The 12,810-nt window shown below is 37.6% G+C and overlaps 1 protein-coding gene across 4 annotated transcripts in view; it reads left to right on the top strand.

Annotated features, from left to right (window-relative positions):
- CAMSAP2 (calmodulin regulated spectrin associated protein family member 2) overlaps positions 1–12,810 on the top strand; it is a 77,681-nt gene that overhangs the window by 21,622 nt on the left and 43,249 nt on the right. The window lies entirely within an intron of this gene.

Here is a 12,810-nt window from a genome sequence, read left to right as displayed (position 1 = left end):
AAAGAGTTCATGTCCTTTAATATCTCACTTTCTAGCAGAGGGTTATAGGAAATAAACCAAATTGTTAATATAATACATATGTTTTAGGAGTCTAGCGGCACCAAACTGTACTACACCTAAGCTGAGTTTTGAAGGATGCGAAGGAATTGACTGGGTGAGGGAAATGTAGGCAGTGTTGTAAGATATTTTTATGGGAGTATAAGCTGATGTTAAAAGGAAGTGTGAGAGCATGATACCCTTGGGGAAAAGCAAGTGGCTTGGTTGTAGCTTTAGCAGTAGCTGCCTATTGAGGGGTGTTGAGAAATGAGATCACAGTTAGATGGGGACAGGGCATGAATGACTTTTTATGCTACTCCAAGTGTGTATGTTATCCTGGCAGTGATAAGGAACTACCTGGTATAGGGTTCTAAACCAGATAGGATGTCAGCAGATTGGTGTTTCAGAAAGTCACTGTGGTGGTATTGTAGGAGAGATACCACGTAGGAGGCTGTGGAAATAAGCTGGGGCCTGAACTGAGGTAGAGGCTGTGAAGATGTAGAAGTGGGGTCATGTGGGAGAGGCCTTTTAAAGGGGAGAATTGAAAGGAATTTTTGATTCATCAAGAGTTGGTGCCGGGCGCGGTGGCTCACGCCTGTAATGCTAGCACTCTGGGAGGCCCAGGCGGGTGGATCGCTCGAGGTCAGGAGTTCTAGACCAGCCTGAGCAAGAGCGAGACCCCGTCTCTACTAAAAATAGAAAGAAATTATATGGACAACTAAAAATATATATAGAAAAATTAGCCGGGCATGGTGGCGCATGCCTGTAGTCCCAGCTACTCAGGAGGCTGAGGCAGGAGGATCGCTTAAGCCGAGGAGTCTGAGGTTGCTGTGAGCTAAGCTGACGCCACGGCACTCACTCTAGCCTGGGCAACAAAGTGAGACTCTGTCTCAAAAAAAAAAAAAAAAAAAAAAAGTTGGGAGATGAAGAGGAGAACCTAGAAGAGGGCTGGCAAAAAATATTTTATCCCTTTTCAACTCTAATTAGTTAATTGGTAGTTAACAATTAGAAGGTGGGAGAAACTAGCTCCTTGGTTTCACTATTCTGAGAACCTTGGGGTCTAGATGATCCCTACCTCATTCTCTGTCGCTCCTAGTGGTTGGTTTGTGGGGTTTTTTTTTTTTTTTTTTTTTTTGCCCCACTGTACTCTGAGGAAGCACCTAGTGTTTTTGAACTTTGACATAATTACCTAACAATGGTAAAAAACCAAAACAAATAAAGGAACAGCTTTATAGTATAAAAATCTTGAGCTGATATTCTTTTTATTTTTCTTTTTGAGACAGAGTTTCACTCTGTTGCCCAGGCTAGAGTGAGTGCCGTGGCGTCGGCCTAGCTCACAGCAACCTCAAACTCCTGGGCTCAAGCAATCCTCCTGCCTCAGCCTCCCGAGTAGCTGGGACTACAGGCATGCGCCACCATGCCCATCTAATTTTTTCTTTTCTTTTTTTTTTTTTTTTTTTTTTTGTTGAGACAGAGTCTCACTCTGTTGCCCCGGCTAGAGTGAGTGCCGTGGCGTCAGCCTAGCTCACAGCAACCTCAAACTCCTGGGGTTAAGTGATCCTACTGCCTCAGCCTCCCGAGTAGCTGGGACTACAGGCATGCGCCACCATGCCCGGCTAATTTTTTCTTTTTTCTTTTTTTTTTTTTTGTTGAGACAGAGTCTCACTCTGTTGCCTCGGCTAGAGTGAGTGCCGTGGCGTCAGCCTAGCTCACAGCAACCTCAAACTCCTGGGGTTAAGTGATCCTACTGCCTCAGCCTCCCGAGTAGCTGGGACTACAGGCATGCACCACCATGCCCGGCTAATTTTTTCTATATATATGTTTAGTTGGCCAGATCATTTCTTTCTATTTTTAGTAGAGATGAGGTCTCGCTCTTGCTCAGGCTGGTCTCGAACTCCTGACCTCAAGCGATCCACCCGCCTGGGCCTCCCAGAGTGCTAGGATTACAGGCGTGAGCCACTGCGCCCGGCCTAATTTTTTCTATATATATTTTTAGCTGTCCATATAATTTCTTTCTATTTTTAGTAGAGACGGAGGTCTCACTCTTGCTCAGGCTGATCTCGAACTCCTGACCTCGAGCGATCCGCCCGCCTCGGCCTCCCAGAGTGCTAGGATTACAGGCGTGAGCCACCACGCCTGGCCTTGAGCTGAAATTCTTGAACTTATTTTTGGTGAGAAAGGTAAAAGGCTGCTGTCTTAAGTTTCATCCTGTTTCTTTTCTTCTTAGTACTTGTTGACAAAGAGTTGTATATAAGTGAAAGTAGGTCTTTGTGTGTATAGAGAAATGAAATAAGATTGATATGTATTTTGGTGGAATATCCTATTTTTTGGTTCGTTATGTTAACGGATTTACTATGAAGACTGGTGGACATTCATTTAGTAGATACTTACTCATTTTGTACTGTGTACTCTGGGATAGGTATTGGTGATCAAGTAGATGATTAGCTTGTTTGCTACTCAGCCCACCTGGGAAACTGAAAACCTAAAGGGAGGGAGAATCCCAGCACAGTGATGGAAGGTGGTTGGAACCACCCGCATCTTGCAGAATTAGTGCCCTAGGGAGAAGTCTGTGAGCTCCTGCTGCTGGAGATGCCGGAGCTGCTCAATTTCTGTGCATTTTTGAGCTTGATGCTTCAGCTGTTCCTTAGATTCTGTGAACTACTTCAGCGTCTCCTCAGTGAATCCCAATTATTGCTAAAATTAGCAGAGCTAATTCAATAGTTCGATTCTGTTGCTTGCCATTAAAAGAACTGTAGCTAACATTAAATTTACAGAAAAGCCACCTCTTGACCTTCTGAACACAGTTGAGGACAGATTTAGTTGTAGGGTTTTTTTTTGGGGGGGGGGAGTTGTTTGGGGTTTTTTTTTTTTTTTTTTTTTGTATTTTTTTTGAGATAACAGTTTCCCACTGTCTCCCAGGCTGGAGAACAGTGGCACAGTCATAGCTCACTGCAGCTTCGAACCCCTGGGCTCAAGCCATCCTCCCAAGTAGCTGGGATTATAGGCATGAGCCACCATACCTGGTGAAGTATAGTTTTAGAGCTGAAAGAGACCTTAGCAATCATCTGGTCTCGTGTTTTGAAATTCTTTTGACTGTGACCCACAGTTAGAAATACATTGTACTACAAGATCGACACCTGGTTTACCTAGCTGGTTGCACATATATTAACAGAAACAAAAATATTTAGCCTTGTAACTTGATACTTTTTTCTATTCTATTTGAAAAAAATATGGGTTGTGACCAACTAAATTGACTTTATGCATGACCCATGAATGGTTTATAAAACCTATATTTAAAATATATGAATTTGGTTACCTTCATTTTTTAGAGAAGAGTGGTAAAATGACAGTGTTGGTACTAGAAACTAAATACCATACCCAGATTTTTCTTTAAAAATGTATTTTCATTTACAAATTACCATCAGCTTCTATCTCTTTGAAAAGAGCTATGGGAATAGAGTTTGTATGTGGACTCGCTTCCTTAAGATTTACCTAATCTCTATGGTGTACGGCTGCCAGATTAATTTTCCTGAAATATGGCTTTGATATCTATCATTTCCTAAATCAAAAACCTTTAATTGTTTTATTTGACTTGACATGCAGTGTACACTTTGGTTTCGGATGCATGTCCTTTTAAATTCAGCCTATTTTCAGAGCTAGCAACTAAAGTATGAGGGAAGAAGTTGCTTCAGACTTTGTCTATAAAATAGATAATTCACTTTTGAATAATGAAAGTTTTATATTCTTTTTGTTTGTAATCTCATGTTCATAAGAGAAGATTCAAAGTAACAAAATCCTAAGATATTTAGGAGGTTGTCTAATATTACAGACCCACCAGCAATAATTTTTGATAATTATTGAAGATAAGTATGTATTAACTAGGACTTTTCATCTTTTAAAAAGAGAAAAAGGATAACTGTATATTCATATAGGTTAATAAACTTGAATAGATGGTACATCATAAGGTGATTTAACTCCAGTGTCTGGGACCTGGCCTATTCTGGAGTAATAATGTTCTTCTAGTTTAAATATCTAAAAACAAAAAATGCGCGCGCGCGCGCACACACGCACACACACACACACACACACACACAAATACAAATAATTGCAAAACAAAAATTGAGGTGTTTTAGTTTCGTATAAAAATACAGACTTTTCTTCTAATTTGCGCAGTTATAGTCCAGTGCTGAGGAACAGTGGACTATTTTTTTTCTATTTTTAGTAGAGACAGGTCTCGCTCTTGTTCAGGCTGGTCTTGAACTCCAGACCACAAGCGATCCTTCCGCCTCAGTCTCCCAGAGTGCTGGAATTACAGTTATGAGCCACCATGCCTGGCTACAAATCAAGTTCTTAACAGGAAAATTAAAGTGTACTTTACAGTTGTTCCACACAGCCAAGGGTAACTGAAAGTGTACATTTTATATAGAATCAGTTCCAGGAAGACAGGCCATGTTAGTCATGTTTGTCTTTGTATTCCTAGTGTCTGGGTCAGGGATAATGCTGAACCAGTGAATGAATAAGAGATATTGGTGAATATTTTAATTGAGAATTAAATATATTTTGAAGGAGAAGAAAGTCATTCAGAATTATTACTAAGAAAGTAGTAGAGGTTCTTTGTTTTGTTTTTTCCCCTACAGATTTGAATGGAGTGAGCTATAATTATTGAAATGCATATTTATTGAGCTTTAAGAATGAGGTGTTCTGGGGGAAGCTCTTGAACTCCTGGAGTTTATAAGAGAATCTAATTAAATGATTAGATTGCCAGTCTTCTACTTTATCATCTTAACGTTATTAAGTACCTGTCTACTTTCAAATACTCGTGGGAAAAAGAACGTGGACTTTTGGTTTCAATTAGCCAATGCTCGTTTGACTTTCCTTTCTACCTTTGCTTTTTGTGTATATCTGTGTTTAAATTTTAACAATTAATCCTGTTTAATATGTAATACCTGCATTTTTGCCCATTTGTTTTATGAAGTGAAGCATAATGAGATGTAAATACTGTATATCTATTAATATCAAGGATGTATTTTGGAAACTAAATCCAGTTTCAGTAGATTTTAGGTTGTTCATTACATAGTTGCATTGGTTGATCTGGAAGTCTTTTAATTATATAAGTTAATTCAGAATTTTAATTTGCATTTGCTTAAAGCCTTTTGTGCAAGAGCCAATAAAATCCAGAGAGTAGCTGGTGACCTGTTTGTTAGCAAATTGGTAAATTAGGTAGAGAGACATGAGGTGGAGTCAGGGCTGGAGGAGCCATGGGAAACCATGGAGTTAAGGGTGAGGAGGGTGCCTGGGAAAGCTTCATAATCATCTTTCCATATTAATGGACATAGATCCACACCATCAGTTTTGAAGGCTGTGCAATATTCTGTGATATGAAAATACTACAGTTTATTTGGCCAGTCCCTTGTTGGTGGATGTTTGGGACCTCCCCATACCAAAAGGTTTTTAATCACAACAATGACATGATCAGAGTTCCATTTTTAAAAGATAAAAATAGACTCTGTAACCTGACTAGGCATACGGGATATATATTAATATTATAGTAACTTTTATTGAAATAGGAAAAAGAGAAGAGGAGGGAATTGGAGTGGGGGAAACGGCCATGGTATAGTGCATAGATAATAAATTCAGTTTGGGACAGGTTTAAATTTAAGATGCCTTCCGAACACCCAGGAAGAGATACCCAGTGAGATGTGGGCTGGAGATAGAGATTTGGGAATCAGCTGAATAGTAATGGTTAGTTGAAGCCATGGAAGTTGGGATGCTCAGGGAGGGCATGTTTTAAAGTGAAAAAGAGAAAGCGATAGAGCTGTTAGAAGCACAAATACTTAAGTAATGCACAGAAAATACCATGGAGAACAGTCAAAGGTATAGGATATAAAGAACTGAATAACTATCAGTAGTATCAGAATCTTCTTGTTCTATGTAATACCTATTTTCCTCTGACTTTTTTTCTATTTTGTATCTTAGATGGGGAAAATATTTTAACAATCTGTTTAATAACTATAGAACATTATATATTAGGAGTTAGCTCATTTTATGTAATTTTGAAATAAAAAAATTTTTTTTTTAATTTTAAATAAGGCAGACAAGTTCAGAAATTCTTTGGATATTTTGACATTTTATCAGTTGTAATACTATGCATTGGTAGCATCTGTCTATAATAAGCCTTTCCTTCCCATTAATAGAGTTTATGCCATACCATTAGTTTCTATGTAACTAAAAGAATATAAGAATATTATTAGAGCAAGACTGAAAATGCAAGGAAAACTAATTTTTTTAGTCTTTCCTACAGCACTATTATTGATAAATATTAGCATTACTTATTCAATTGTTAATATGTACAACTAGAATTTAGGTTTAAATAATGTCAATGGTTAATGATTCATTACAAATTAGTGTTTTAAAGGATTTATATATGATACGGTCTACCAAAATTGGAGGCAGTGTTTTATGTGAGTAGTACTTGACTTGTCAACTATTTGAAAAATCAGTGCTGGTAAGGTGTTACCAACTGAAAGAGTTAAAAAAAAACTTGTTAGTCTTTTGGATCCCATTATGTATTTCTGCATCTTAGAGTTAATAGAGCGGAGATTTGATAGTTTTTTTGTGGGTAGGAGCATTTCTTGGGAATTATGTCATGCTGAGAGTTCATTTTTTGCTTAATTTGGGGACAAGGAAAACAGCTGCTTTGTGGTGAACAGCATCCATTCTAGCATACCGGTTCGTGTATTCCAACTCCTGTCTAGTAAGCCGAAGCTCTTGTACCTCCTAGATCTACAACTCTACTTTTCTTATAGCCATAGCTTTCTGGGCTCTGGCCAGTCTCTATGTGTATAGGCCATGAGGCTGTGAGTTAGGTAAAGTTTTGATCTCTTAATTCTACCTCTAGGGCATGTTAGTCTGGGAATTGTTTGCCAGCTTGCATTGGTCTGGAAGGAAATTGGTGGCTTCTAGATACTTCGTAGGCTGGAAGAAAGGTGTTCACTCTTCTTACTGTGCTGTTTGAGTATCTGCTATAGATACTTAGGTTTAAATTTCGTGAAACTCTCTGCTGTTATTCAACTGTAAACTGGATGGCTAGTTACCAAGGGGGATGTCATGACCTTCCTTTTTCTCTTTCTCATACACAGTGCTTGGAAAAGGAAGCCTGACTGGGTGGTAGAGGCAAACCTTGTGTGATTCAGTTTCTTTTTTCTTGTGATAAAACTAGTGCTGTTGGGCACATTTTTTATACACACCCAGCTGAAAGAAATTTGCTGACAAACTTTTTTCAGGGAATTTTTTGAGTGTTAGCTGGAGCTTTTGCTGATGGTAATTTTTTGTATGATAAAGTATATTTCAGTGAATTTTATGTAACTTGTTTTAGATTTTGAGATTTGAAGCGCACAGTTTTTGGCTCAGGATCAACTATGTCTGGAAAACTTTCAAATCTGGAAAGCTATAAAGCACAACATACTTTGAAGTACAACATATGTGACTGGTTAAAATATACCAGGAAGGTCACATTGGTTAGCAAATGAAAGAACACAGCTATCATTTTACGTTGTTGGCACAAGGTAGCAGCAATTACGTTGAGTGGCGGTGGACAGGCCTGAGCTGCCATATATAAACTATCGTAAAAATAAATCTTGCCCAGGTCACTACGGTTAGGACATTTGGAAAATACATACGTTCTTTACTTAAATCTTGATTTGTTGGATATAATCATCTACTTTAGTGGGTTTTTCATAAAGCCCATGTTTTATGGTCTTGATGGTTATTGTTTTTTTTCCAGCTCATCTGTCTTTGGTTCATTGGTAACTCCATTATTAGTTGGCCAGGTACATGAAGGGTGATACCATAGAAGTCTCCTAATTTAATTCCTTAAAGTATTAATTAATATAACATTTATTTGGGGAAAATATAAAATAAGTAATTATGATGAAGTTTGAAGATTATCTTTAGATTTTATTTATTATAAAACTGTTCTGTAGGCTAATCTCAGTCATATAAGTATATAAATGTGTTAATAAAATATAGATCTTTATATTACTGAGAAATTTTTAGAGCACTTTGATATACATCTGTTTCATGTCTCGTGTGGTGAGAAATCAAGTATTATCCCACATTTAACAGATGAAGAAGATAAGGCCTGGTGAAATCAATTGACTTCTTAAGGTCCGAGCTCTCTTTTTCAAAATTGACTATTAAGGCATTATTTACATAAAATAAAACATACCCATTTAAAGTAGTTTGATCAGTTTTGACAAATACACTCATGTAAATACCACTCCAATCAAGATATAGAACATTATCACCCCCAAAATGCCTTTTTTCAGTCAGCCCTCCCTCCACTTCAGGTACCTGTTAATCTCATTTCTGTCATTGTTGATTAGTTTGCCTGTTCAAGAATTTTATACAGATAAAAACATAACGTGTGAACTTCTTTTTCTGCAAGCATGAAAATGAGGTTTACTGAGGAGAGAAAGAGAGGATTATAGAGCAAGAGCAAGATACAGGTTTACAGAGTGTGATACATACACCACAGATGACGACCAGACCCATTGTCGTAGCCAAGGGAGAGCAAGGGGAAGGAGCAGGAAAAAAAGGGCTATAAACTCTTCTTTACTGGATTCTTTTGCTCATGTTTTTGAGATTCATCCATGTTGTTACGTGTAGTTTATTCCTTTTCAGTGCCAAGTAGTATTCTATTCTATGAATACCATAATTTGTTTGTTTATTCCTTCACCTATTTGATGGATGTTGATGTTGTTTCCAGTTTTTGGCGTATTATAAACAAAGCAGATATGAACCTTTGTGAACATCTTTGTGTAGACATGTATTTTCATTTCTCTCGAGTAAATACCTAGGTTTTGAATTGGTGGGCCATAAGTAAGTGTATGTTTACCTTTTAAGAAGCTGTCAAGTAATTTTCTAAAGTGGTTGTATTTTTTATCTCACCACCGGCAATGTGTAAGCGTTCCAGTTGCGATATACCCTTGCTAACACTTTTAGTATTGTCATTCTTTTTAATTTTAGCCAACCTAGTGTGAGTTAGTATCTCCTTGTGGTTTTAATTTGCATTTCCCTGATGACTAATGTAATTTAGTGTTTTCTTGTGTTTATCGGTCATTCATACATCTTCTTTAGTGAAATGTCTGTTCAACTCTTTCTCTTGTTTTTTTTTTTCTCTTATTACTGTAGGAGTTCTTTATATACATATTATACAAGTCTTTGTCAAATACATGCATTGCAAATATTCTCTCCTAGTCTGTGGTTTACCTTTTCATTTTATTAATGGTATCTTTCAAGGAATTTTAAATTTTGATAAAGACCAATTTATAATTTTTTTCTTTTATTTTTTAGTACACTTTCAAAGATGGTAGAGAACGGACTGGTCCAATAAGGAACAGCCAATTTTTTTCTTTTGTAGTTAGTGTTTTTATGTCCCAAGAAATCTTTCTTTGCCTATATCATGGTTGTGAAGATTTTTATTTTCCTATGTGTTCTTCTAGAAATTTATAGTTTTAGTTTTTACATTCAGGTCCATGATTCATTTTGGATCAATTTTTTTGTATAGTGAGGTCAAGGTTCACTTTATTCTCTTTTTTATTTTTAATGAGGATATCTGATTATTCCAGCACCATTTATAGAAGACTGTTCTTTCCCCATTGACTTACTGTGATACCTGTGTCTGTTGCACTGATTTAGATGTCTCTAGGGTCAGTACTACACAGTCTCGACAACTTGAATGGATGAGGAGTTGCTTCTTAAGGATGAGCAGAGTGGTTTCTTGAGAAGAACTCTACTACTAGTGAAGATGTTATGAATATTATTGAAATGACAACAGAATATTACAGAAATTTAGTTGATAAAGAGTGGCAAGGTTTGAAAAGATTGACTCCAATTTTGAAAGTTCTACTGTGGGTAAAATGCTGTCAAACAGCACCACGTTACAAAGAAATTTTTGGTGAAAAGAAGAGTCGATTGGTATGGCAAACTTTGTTGTTGTCTTATTTTAAGAAATTGCCACAGCTACCCCAACCTTCAGCAACCACCACCCTGATCAGTCAGCATCCGTCAACATCGAGACAACTATTGTTTGGACAGAGTGGTGATGTCTACACTCCTTACATGTAGCAATTGAAGTTCTCCTCCTTTTACATTTTTTGTAGTGCACATTTGCTGGTAACAACTTTTCTCAGTGTTTGTTGATCTAAAGATATCTTTATTTTATCTCCATTTTCAGTGGATATTTTTGCTGGATATACAATTCTATGTTGACAGCTCTTTTCTTTTTTCTCCCCCTCCCCTCCCCTCCTTTCCCAGATGCATTCTGTGTCTCCTGGCTTGCATTATTTCTGAGAGAAGTCAGATGTTATTCTTATCAGTGTTCTTCTGTATGTAATGTGTGATTTGATTTTCTTTAGTTGCTTTTAAGATTTCTTTCTTTCTTATTATTTTTCAGGAATTTGGTTATGATGTGCCTTAGTGGAGCTTTCTTTATCCTGTTTGGAATTTTTTTGAAGTCCTCAGATCTATGAGTGTGTAGTTTTCATCAAATTTAGAAAAATTCCAGCCTTTAGTTCTTTGACTATTATCCCCCTACCACCACTTTTTTTGGACTACATTTACATAACTGCTTACTGCTTCTCACAGGTTGTTGAGGCTCTGTTCATTTTTTCTTTTCAGGCTTTCTTCTTTTTGTGCTTTGGTTATGTAGCTTTTCTTCCCATGTCTTCAAGTTCACTTCTGTGCCTCAACTACTGTTAAGCTCATCCAGTGAATCTTTCATTTCTGATAGTCCATTTTTAAGCTCTAGGAATTCCATTTGTTTCTCGTTTTTATCACTTACATTTCTCTCAGTATGTTCATATTTTATCATATTGGTTTAAAGTACTTGTCTTAGTCTATTTTCTGCTGCTTATAACAGAATACTTGAAGCTAAGTAATTTATAAAGAAAAGGAATTCATTTCTTACAGCTTTGGAGGCTGAGAAATCCAAGGTTGAGGGGCCACATCTTGGGAGAGCCTTCTTGCTTGTGGGGACTGAAGAGTCCCAGGGTGGCACAGGGTATATAACTGAGTGTGCTAATGTGTTAGCTTCCTCTTCTTATAAAGCCACCGGTTCCACTCCCATAATATTCCGTTAATCCATCTTCTAAAGCCACCAGTTCCACTCCCATAATAACCCATTAATTCATTAATCCATGAATGGATTAATCCATTCATGAGGGCAGAGCCCTTGTGATGCAGTCACTTCCTAAAGGCCCCACCTCTCAATACTGCCACTTTAGGAATTAAGTTGCAACACAGTTTTTTTTTTTTTTTCTTTTTTCCTTAATTCTTTTTTTGTTTTTTTTCTGCACATGTCCTTGGTAATAATCAATATAAGTTTTGGAGAGGACAAATACTCAAACAGTAGAAGTCTTTGTGTGGTAATTCCATCATCTCCATCATTTTTGATTCCTCTCCTAATTAAGAGACATTTTTCTGCTTGTGTCTAGTAATTTTCTGTTTAATGCTAGACACTGTAACTGTCATACTTTTGAGTGTCTGAATTTTTTTCCTCCTTTAAAAAGTTTTGAATTTTGTGAAATTTTTCTTCAACCTATAATTATTTTAAAACAAAACGTTATAAAAAAGTTTTGAATTTTCCTTTTGTTGGCACTTAAGTTACTTGCTCTTTTAGTCCGTTTGGTTTACTAAAGCAAATTACCATAGTCTGGATAGCATATAAGCAACAGAAATTTATTTCTCAGAGGTCTGGAAGCTGAGAAATTCAAGATCAAGGTGCCAGCAGATTTGTTGCCCAGTGAGGGCCTGCTTTCTCATAACTGGTGCCTTTGGCTGTGTCCCCACGTGGTAGAAGGGGCATGATAGCTCTCTGGGCCCTCTTTTTTAAGGGCACTAGTCCCAACTGCCCTCGTGATCTAATCACCTTCAAAAGGACCTACCTCCTGATACCATGATCTTGGGGGTTAGGTTTCCAACATATGTATTTCAGGGGGACACATTCAGATCATAGCACTTGCAAATCAGCTTGAGCTTAATCCTTTTGGGACTTGTTTTTTAGCTTTGTTAGTGTGAGTCTAGAATAATCTTCACTCTAGGGCTATTTCAAGCCTACTACTAAGGTATGACCCTTCCGTAGTTTCTACTAGATACCCTGGATATTCAGTGTGATCTTTCTCTTCTTCTTGGTTGAGCCCAAGGAAACTGTGGGAATTACTCCTCCTATAGCTCCTTTTAGTTGTCCTTTCCCTGATAGTTGTTTTGGCCCAGGTTTATGGAGTCTCACCTTTTTCTTGTGCAGGTTTGTATTCTGCCAGTGTGGACGGCAGAATAGCCGTCCTGCATAGCCTCCTCCTCTCTGGTACTCTGCCCCACAAGTTTCAGCTGCTTCACCAAATTCCAGTCCTGTCTCTTTAATTTAGTGAGATAGCCATGCAGAGGGTTCCTACTCCCTTTCTTTTGTAAATTTTATTTATTTATTTATTTATTTATTTATTTTTTTGTTGAGACAGAGTCTCACTTTGTTGCCCAGGCTAGAGTGAGTGCCGTGGCATCAGCTTTAGCTCACAGCAACCTCAGACTCCTCGGCTTAAGCGATCCTACTGCCTCAGCCTCCCGAGTAGCTGGGACTACAGGCATGTGCCACTATGCCCGGCTAATTTTTTCTATATAGATTTTTAGTTGTCTGTATAATGTCTTTCTATTTTTAGTAGAGACGGGGGTCTCGCTCTTGCTCAGGCTGGTCTCGAACTCCTGACCTCGAGCGATCCA

Source organism: Eulemur rufifrons, chromosome 27 (assembly GCF_041146395.1).
Source record: "Eulemur rufifrons isolate Redbay chromosome 27, OSU_ERuf_1, whole genome shotgun sequence".
Classification (NCBI taxonomy): Eukaryota; Metazoa; Chordata; class Mammalia; order Primates; family Lemuridae; genus Eulemur; species Eulemur rufifrons.
Note: the sequence above shows the minus strand (reverse complement) of the source record. Positions and strands in the feature narration are given on the sequence as shown.